This window comes from Apium graveolens, chromosome 10 (genome assembly GCF_009905375.1).
Source record: "Apium graveolens cultivar Ventura chromosome 10, ASM990537v1, whole genome shotgun sequence".
In the NCBI taxonomy this organism is placed as follows: Eukaryota; Viridiplantae; Streptophyta; class Magnoliopsida; order Apiales; family Apiaceae; genus Apium; species Apium graveolens.
Genome location: NC_133656.1, coordinates 103,685,015 through 103,693,953, shown reverse-complemented (window position 1 = coordinate 103,693,953; position 8,939 = coordinate 103,685,015).

Genomic DNA, 8,939 nt, shown 5'->3' with positions numbered 1-8,939 from the left:
GTGACAAAGCGTATGCAGTATGCGTGACCAAGACATTTTAACTTTGCTAGTGTTTTTCTTTCAAAATATAGTTTTGGAGATTAGTAATCTATAGATGCGTGGGGAGGAGATACCTGAACTTGTGAGTTTCTACAAATCTTAGTTCAGAAAACACTTAACCTATGTGAGTTTAGAGGAGACACGTACACTCGATTGCCCGTACCCAAGAATCCGATGTTCAAACACATTTTTGAAGTAGGTTTATGGTGCATTGCTGAACTTTTTTTACATATTGTTATATTGAACATTACACCCCTATTCTCGTGTTAAAATGGTCGTTTAACCTTGATACATGAATCTCTCCGAATTAGAAAACTTCATTTATTAATCAGGAAACACACAAATTCAAAAAAGACGTCTACTGAAAATTTCCCAGGGAACCTACCAGGATAGGCCGCCCCCAGACAAAGTTCAGTTGTGAGCATTCCCGAAAAGTGAAACTATTACACCTTATCTTACTAGTCCCAACACAATAATGCAACTCCAGCATATGCCCAAAGCCTAGATCCTGTTTACTGACGAAGCACCTTTCCTAAAAGTTAGTATGGACAACACTCTTGAAGCTTAGAGACACAATGGCTATAATTGCAAATTTTCTCCTTGGTACTAAAGACTAGTAAAGGATAGTTGTTAAGTATCAAGCCGATGATGCAGTTAAAACTGTTTTTTTTATATATGGTTAGAACCGATTTTAACTAAAACATCCCACAAATTTAGTAACAGGGACTACATATGTACTTGAGTGTAAATATTGAAGAAATTTGAAAGAGAACATCCATTTACAACCGAAAAAACAATCTCATCGTCGATGTACAACCGGCCAACCAACAGTCTCATTTCCGTAGAAGTTAGTACTTTTTTTACCTCTTTTCGTCAAATGTTCTTCAGGGTTTTTATTGAAGAAGTCAAACTGGCCAAATTGACTGAGGGAAAAGAAAAAAAGAAATCTAACCTGTAAGAACAAAGCTGTAAAATCAAAGGCGCAAATCCTCGATAAAATTAAAAACATGCAATTATTTGTTATATCTCTTCGCTACATGAATTCAATCAACTTATGATCCAAACACATGAAATTTGAGCAAGTTAATTCTCCAATCTAGGAATGTCAGGACTGCGGGGTCGAGTTGACGTATTGGTACTGGGGAGTCTATCTCTATTCTGCAACAACCTTGGTTAGTCAGTGTGGATAATCGATATATTATTACTGAGTCGCCTTCAATAATAAACCAGAAAGTGGCTTCATTATTTTGTACTGGTACCAAAGAATGGGATCTGGAGGTTATCCGAGATATTTTTGTTGAAAGAGATCAACAATGCATCATCAACACTATTGTAGAAGCCGACCTTGACATGGATATTTTATGCTGGGATCTCGAACATTCTGGACACTATTCAGTTAGGAGTGCTTACAAGTTGCTTCAACGGCAAAAAACTGACTGGAATGGGGAGGCTAATATGGCAGTTTGAAAGATGTTATGGAACATAAAGGTCCCTCCAAAGGTCCTTAGTGTCATATGGCGAGCTCTTAATCGATGTCTTCCAACCAAAACTCAGCTACAAAGTAAACATGTGCCAATTGATAATTCTTGCCCAATGTGTAATGAACAAGAGGAGTCCATAAAACTTGTTCTAGTACAGTGCAGATTTGCAGCTATGTGTTGGCAGGTATTTGCTCCAAATTTGATTATGAGTAACAGCGTGAATTTTGCAGATTGGTTGGAGCAAGCTTTAACAGGACAATCACCAGAGGTCAGAGCAAAAATTGTCACCTTGTGTTGCTCTATCTGGAGATCGAGGAACGATTGGGTATGGAATAAAAAACGTTGGACACCATTGCGAGTTGTTGCTAAAGCGTGGGAGTATCTTTCACAGTGGACAGGAGCTCAGCGTCGATTCTTTGTTGCACCTCTTCAGCCTCCTCTGTTAGGAGATGGTGCCATCTGCTGGGTTAAACCACAACATCATGAAGTAAAGATCACCGTTGATGCAGCAATCTTCAAAGATAAGGGTTGTACAGGTATAGGCATTGTTGCTCGTGCTCAGGGTGGTTATATGCTTCAAGCTAGGACCAAACTTTACTCAGAAGTCTTGCATCCTTCATTGGCCGAAGCGTTAGCAATTAAAGAGGCCTTAAGCTGGATGCAACATATGGGATGGACTATGGTTACCATTGAATCTGACTGCCTTGTAGTAGTTCAGATGATCAGAAGTTCAGCCCCCATGCGCTCAAGAATTGGTCAAGTAGTTCACGAGTGTAGGGAGAGAATAAAGGAGGCAAATAACCTTAAGTTGTACTTTATTAAACAATCTGTGAATATGCCGGCACACGAACTTGCTCATGTGTCTCATATGTACCCTGATCGTAGTTTTGCGCTCGCTTTACCAAAATATTTTTATAAAATCGAAAAAATTAATATTTTCCCAAGATTCTTTTTGGACAGTCTTCTCTACTGTCATATCCATTTTTCATAATTTTTCCAGAATCTCAAAATTATTTTAAGTCCTTCAAAATCACCATGCAAGTGGACTTAAGTGCAGTTGGCTAATCGCAGAAATGTTTTACACTAAAACGACCATAACTCCTAAACCGTAAATCTCCTCATGATGATCTACACATGTATAGAAACTATAAAACAATATATATCTAGTCATGGCCAGTGGTTTTCAAATTTTAACTATTTTCATGGCCAAATGTCTTGCAGAAAACAGATCAAGTGCAAGAATGCCCAAACTCAATTTCTACTACTTGATCTTAACACAATCACTACCTATAACCATCATAAACACAAGTACTTCTCAAGATCCACCCACATGAACCTTATATGCTCTATCTAGTACCACATACATGGATTACAACTCAACATCTCAAGTCTTTAGCAAGAACATAATCAATACAAACTCAAACAAACACAATCCTTTGGATCTTAACACTACAACAAACATAACTCTTAAATCCAACCATAAAACCTTAAAGGGTTGAAAGTTATACCTTCTTGGATACTAGGAAGGTTAGTGCTAGGATTATTGAGGCTTGGTTTTCTTAGAAAACACTTAGAAGGGCTAGATCCTTAAGAAACAAAACCAAGAAACAAGTTAAAATTTCGGAGTTACCTTTCAGCACCTCATTCAAACATTTTTATAAAATTGAAAAATATTAATTTGAGGCTGAAATTTGGTACGAAGCTTACCCATGATATAGAGAAGCTATGGTAAACATTTCATGATATTTGAATGAGTATATTTTGAGTTATGAATTTTTCTTTCTCCCTTGCTCAGAAAATCCGAACTGCTGGAATGAAAAATGGGAGAGCTTTAAGTGAGGGAAAAGTGGTTGTTTTCTTTTGTGGCTAAAGTGTGGGAGTGTATAATGAATATATGGGATGTATGCAGCAGATTTGACAATAATTTGGCAAAGGTATGGGTTGGTTTGATTGTGTGGTGAAGTGAGAAAAGGGAGAAGTATGGCTTGTGTACTTGTTTGTCTCCCATCACTATTCAACACTATTCCACTAACTATTCTAGTTAGCTTCTAATCATCTAGTTACACTCCTAACTACTAGTTAGGACTTGGTTATGCATGGCCAACTTGCATGGGATTTAATTTCTCATTCGTTTATTTATCGTAAATGCAATCGTCGTTCCATTCCGATAGTTTCCACGTATAACGACTTGTTTCGTAGCGATTTCTTTTATCGCTTATAATCCTATAACCAATTCCATTCCTTCTCTTGATCATAGAAATACCTTGATATATTATTTATTTCACGTAGTATTCCCGGTTCTACGCCATTCTTTACGGATACGAAAACACGTAGTATAATTGTGAATCTTCGAATTCCGTCGGCTTTTACATTCACTTATTTTCCTCGATAAACAAGAATATGATCTCGGATTCTCAAAATTCCACTATTCATTTAATGATGATCCCCATACGTATTACTTAATTAGCTCAAGTTACTATTCACAGAAGTTTTAAAATATTACAAAAATCAGGGTTCTTACAGTCTCCCCCCTTAAAAGGATTCCGTCCCGGAATCAACTCACAAATAGATGGTGGTACCTTTCTCGCAGGTGGCTCTCTAATTCCCAAGTCGACTCCTCGACCTTGGGACGTCTCAATAAGAATCTGAATAGCTTGACACTCTTGTCCCTGAGTACTTGCTCTTTTCAACCAATGATTTCAACTGGTTGCTCAATGTAGGACAGATCTAGTACTTACTCATGTTTCACTATATTCTTGGTATCCGCATTATACTTTCTCAACATTGGCACATGAAAAACACTATGAACCTGTTCAAGGTTTAGAGGTAAAGCCAATTCGTATGCCACGGTTCTATTTGTCACAAAATCTCAAAGGACCCATATATCGGGAACTCAACTTCCCTTTCTTTCCAAATCTCATCAGTCCTTCCCATGGTGACACTTTCAAAAATACCTGGTCACCCACTTCATACTCTCTGTCTTTTCGTGCTAAGTCGGCATATTTACGTTGTCGATCTTGGGCTGCCGCTAAGCATCCTCTGATCAACTCAACTATGTCCCTCGTTCTTTACACCAAGTCGGGACCTAGTAACTTTCTTTCACCAACTTCATCCCAGTACAAGGGTGAATGGCACCTCCGACCATACAGCGCCTCATGTGGGGGCATTTCTATACTCGCATGATAACTATGATTGTAGGCAAACTCTATCAAAGATAGGTGTTCATCTCAATAACCTTAAAAATCAATTACAAAATTTCTCAACATGTACTCCAATGTCTGAATGATTCACTCACTTTGTCCATCGGTTTGGGGATGGTATGCAATACTCACATTCAGTTTGGTTCATAAGCATTCCTGAAAGCTCCTCAAAAAAATCTGGAGTTGAATCGGGGATCTCTGTCAGATATGATAGCTACAGAGACTCCATGTCTTATCACAATTTCCTTGATGTATAGCTCTGCTAATCTATCCACCATGTAGGTTTTCTTGATTGGAAGAAAGTATGCTGACTTGGTCAGTCGATATATAATTACTCATATTGCATCACGGTTAGCCTTAGCTCGGGGAAATCCTACCACAGAATCCATGGCTATTTGTTCCCACTTTCACATCGGAATTCCTAAGGGTTGTAGGAGTCCCCTCGGTCGCTGATGTTCCACCTTCACTCTTTAACAGGTCAAACACTTACTGACCCAATTGGCCACGTCTCTTTTCATGTTGGGTCATCAATAATATTCCTTTGGATCTCGGTACATCTTGGTACCTCCAGGATGAATTGAATATCTAGAATTATGTCCTTCGCGTAAAATTTCATCTTTTAATTCTCGAACATTCGGAATCCAAATCCGGTTCGCATACCTCATAATTCCCTTCTCATCTTTCTCATATTTGACTTCTTCTCAGTCAAAGATTCTCGCTCTTCATTCGTCTTCTCTTCCTGATAATGTCCCATCTTTTCTAACAATTCCAGTTCTAATTTGATCTCAATTAGTCCATCAGTCCCTTTACCAGTGACTTCACCTCTATCTCCATCTCCTCGAGTTCTCTCACTAGTTCCTCCGGCGTTGTCAACATCTTGAGTCTCTCTTTACTACTAAGGGCATCGGCCACCACATTGGCCTTTCCTGGGTGATATAAAATCTCACCGACATAGTCTTTCATTAACTCTAACCATCTCCTCTGTCTCCTGTTGAGTTCTTTCTGAGTAAATATATACTTAAGGCTCTTATGGTCAGTGTAGATCTCACAATTTTCTCTGTATGGATATTGTCTCCAATTTTTCAAAGCAAAACTAATACTGCTAATTCTAATTCATGAGTAGGGTATCTTACTTCATATTCCTTCAGCTGCCGTGAGGCATAAGCAACCATTTTCCCATGCCACATCAGCATGCATCATAATCCTTTATGTGACGCATCACTATAGATCACAAAATCACCCTTTCCATCGGGCAATACCAGCACGAGGGCTGATACCAAACTTCTTTTCAATTCCTGAAAACTTTCCTCACATTTTTCATTCCACACAACCTTTTCCGTTTTGCAAGTAGGCCTAATCAAAGGTCCTGATATCTTAGCAAAATCCCGTACGAACCTCTCATAAAACTAGTTAATTCCCAAAAAGTTCCTACTTCCGTAGGTGTGGTTATTCTTTCTCATTGGAATACTGCCTCAACATTGGTAGGGTCAACTAGCACTCCTTCACTGCTCATCAATTGTCCTAAGATCTGAACTTCATTTTGCCAGAATTTTTACCTTGAGAATTTGGCAAACAACTTTTCTCTTCTCAATGCTTCTACCACTATCCTCAGATATTCCGCATGTTCTTCTTCCGTTTTAGAATAGACTAAAATATTATCAATAAAAAAATAATGACGCACACGTCCAAATACTTTTTAAACACTCGATTCAAAAAGTCCATGAAAGCTACTGGGGCATTCTTTAGCCCGAACGACGTCGCCAAGAACTCATAATGTCCATACTTCGTGCGAAATACGGTATTTGTCCCCTGTTTTAATCTTCAGTTGGTGATATCCCATTCTTAGATCGATTTTCAAAAAGTGTACCACTCCTTCAAGTTGGTCAAACGAATCGTCAATTCTAGAGAGAGGGTATCTGTTCTTAATAGTCAGCTTATTCAGTTCCCTATACTATGTGCACAATCGCATACTACCGTCCTTCTTTTTGACAAACAACATTGGTGTGCCTCATGGTGATACATTAGGTCTCATCATTCCTTTATTAACAGTTCTTGCAACTGTGAAGTCAATTCTTTCATTTCAACCGGGGCTAGCCTATATGGGGCTTTTTGAAACTGATGTCGTTCCTGATGCTAATTCGATAGCGAACTCTATCTCTCGGTCAGGTGATAATCCTGAAAGGTCTTTGTAAAACACATCCTCAAACTCGTGAACAACTGGTATGTCACATACATCGGGGCTTCTCTCTTGGTACCCGCCACGTATGTTAAATACGCTTTGCTATCTTTCCTTAATAATTGCTTTGCTTGAGCAATATTAAAAAATTTCTGGGTCTGACGCTGACCCTTAATCATAATTTTCTTGCCGTTAGGCATTCAGATTTTAACTTTCTTTCCTTTATAATCAATCTGAGCACCATTGCTCGACAACCAATCCATTTTTAAGACCACACCAAATTCTCTCAGCCTGAAAGGAATTAAGTCCAACTTAAAGTCCTTCCCTCCTAGTTCCCACTTGCAGATTAGATGAATCTCATTAATTGGAACAACCTCTCGATTCACTATTTCTATTCGCAATAATTCTCGCGTTGGAATCACATTAAGTTTTAACTTGGCCAAAAATCTCGCAATATAAAATACTTAGTTGCTTCAGAATTAAATAGAATATTTGCAGTAACCAAATTGAGTAAAAGGTTACCTGCTATCACGCCCTAGCTGGGTTGGGGCAGTTGCTAGAATAATGTCCTAGTTGGTTGCAATTAAAGCACCTCAGTAGCTATTTTCCCAATTACATACCCCGGGATGTTTCTCCCCACATGACTTATGATCCGGTAGGGGTGACCGAAACTGGTTATGAAACGTAGTCTTATATTGACCACCTCCCTGGGCGATACTCTTGCTTACCGGTTCGCTAAAGCTATTTCCGCCAGCTACGGTAGTGGCGAACCTGGTACCCACTGCGGGTTGGGACACCACTCCCCTCTCAGTCCTAATCGGAAACTTCTGTTTATCGCTCTGCCGCCTTGGCTTCCGAACTCCTCTTCTTGCTCTCTTCCTCTTTTTGACTTTGCTCACTCTCTGCCTCTACAATCGAAGCCTTTTTGCACATAGTCTGTTATCTCAAGTAATGACACTCGATCCTGAATCCATTATTTCAGCCCTTGCTGAAATCTCCTCGCCTTTTTCTCTTTCGTGTTCACAAACTCCGGCACGAATCTCGACAGTTCAATAAATTTGGCTTTGTACACAGCCACTGACATCTTATCTTACTTAATCTCTAGAAACTTCAACTCCATCTGAGCCTCCATAAACCTGGGAAATACTTTTCCCCATGTGATAATCACATTAGTCTCCAGGGTTCCTTTAGGTTCCCACTAATAATTTGCTTCTCCTTTTAACATATAACTGGTGAACACAGTCTTTTGCGTCTCTTCTATGGGCACTATCTCAAAGCTCTTTTCCATTTCTTTCAGCCAAGCTCTGGACTTAATAGGTTAGCAGTCCCTTGAAATTTCTGGGGGTTTTAACCACTTAAAGGCCTTAAAGACATTAGTAACTGGAACATGATCCACCTGGGTTGAGGGTGACAATTTAAATTCTCTCGAAGAAGATTCATAATTTGGTCCATGGGGTTTCCTCTCTGGCCTTCCCCCTCGTTAGTATCCATAGTTTCTTCTTCATTGTAATCCTCTAAGCCGAATTCATTATATTCGACTTCCTCGTGTTCTTGGTTATTTTGGTTTACCAATTCAGCAGGGTTTGCTCTAGTTTCCCAATATGTCGGGGTGGCATCGTTATGCTATTATAAAAGATCACCAATATAACATTATTCGCGTCTCTACTCATTATGTTAAAGTGGCTTAATAACTCACTTTGTCACAAATACATTCTTCATTCCTCTTTAGTTACTCGCAACGTTGTGCCCACGCACCTGATTTGATGCGTTAACAAAAGACGACATCCTGCCGAGAATATACACGTAGCTCCTAGTGACATCCCACTCTTGGAATTCTGCATCAGACTTATTGGTCTTCTCCTCCAGTAGTTCGGAGCTTGCTGCGTTGATTGCAGGAGCATGAAACTTTTCAGAAATTATTCTGTCGATTCTCGCTTTCCGTGTCGAACCATAATGGCTTAACGGACGAAATGATTTCGTATTATCGCATAGCATTCTCATCTTGGGACACGCTAAAATCTTCCTTATAGGACATAGATTCCT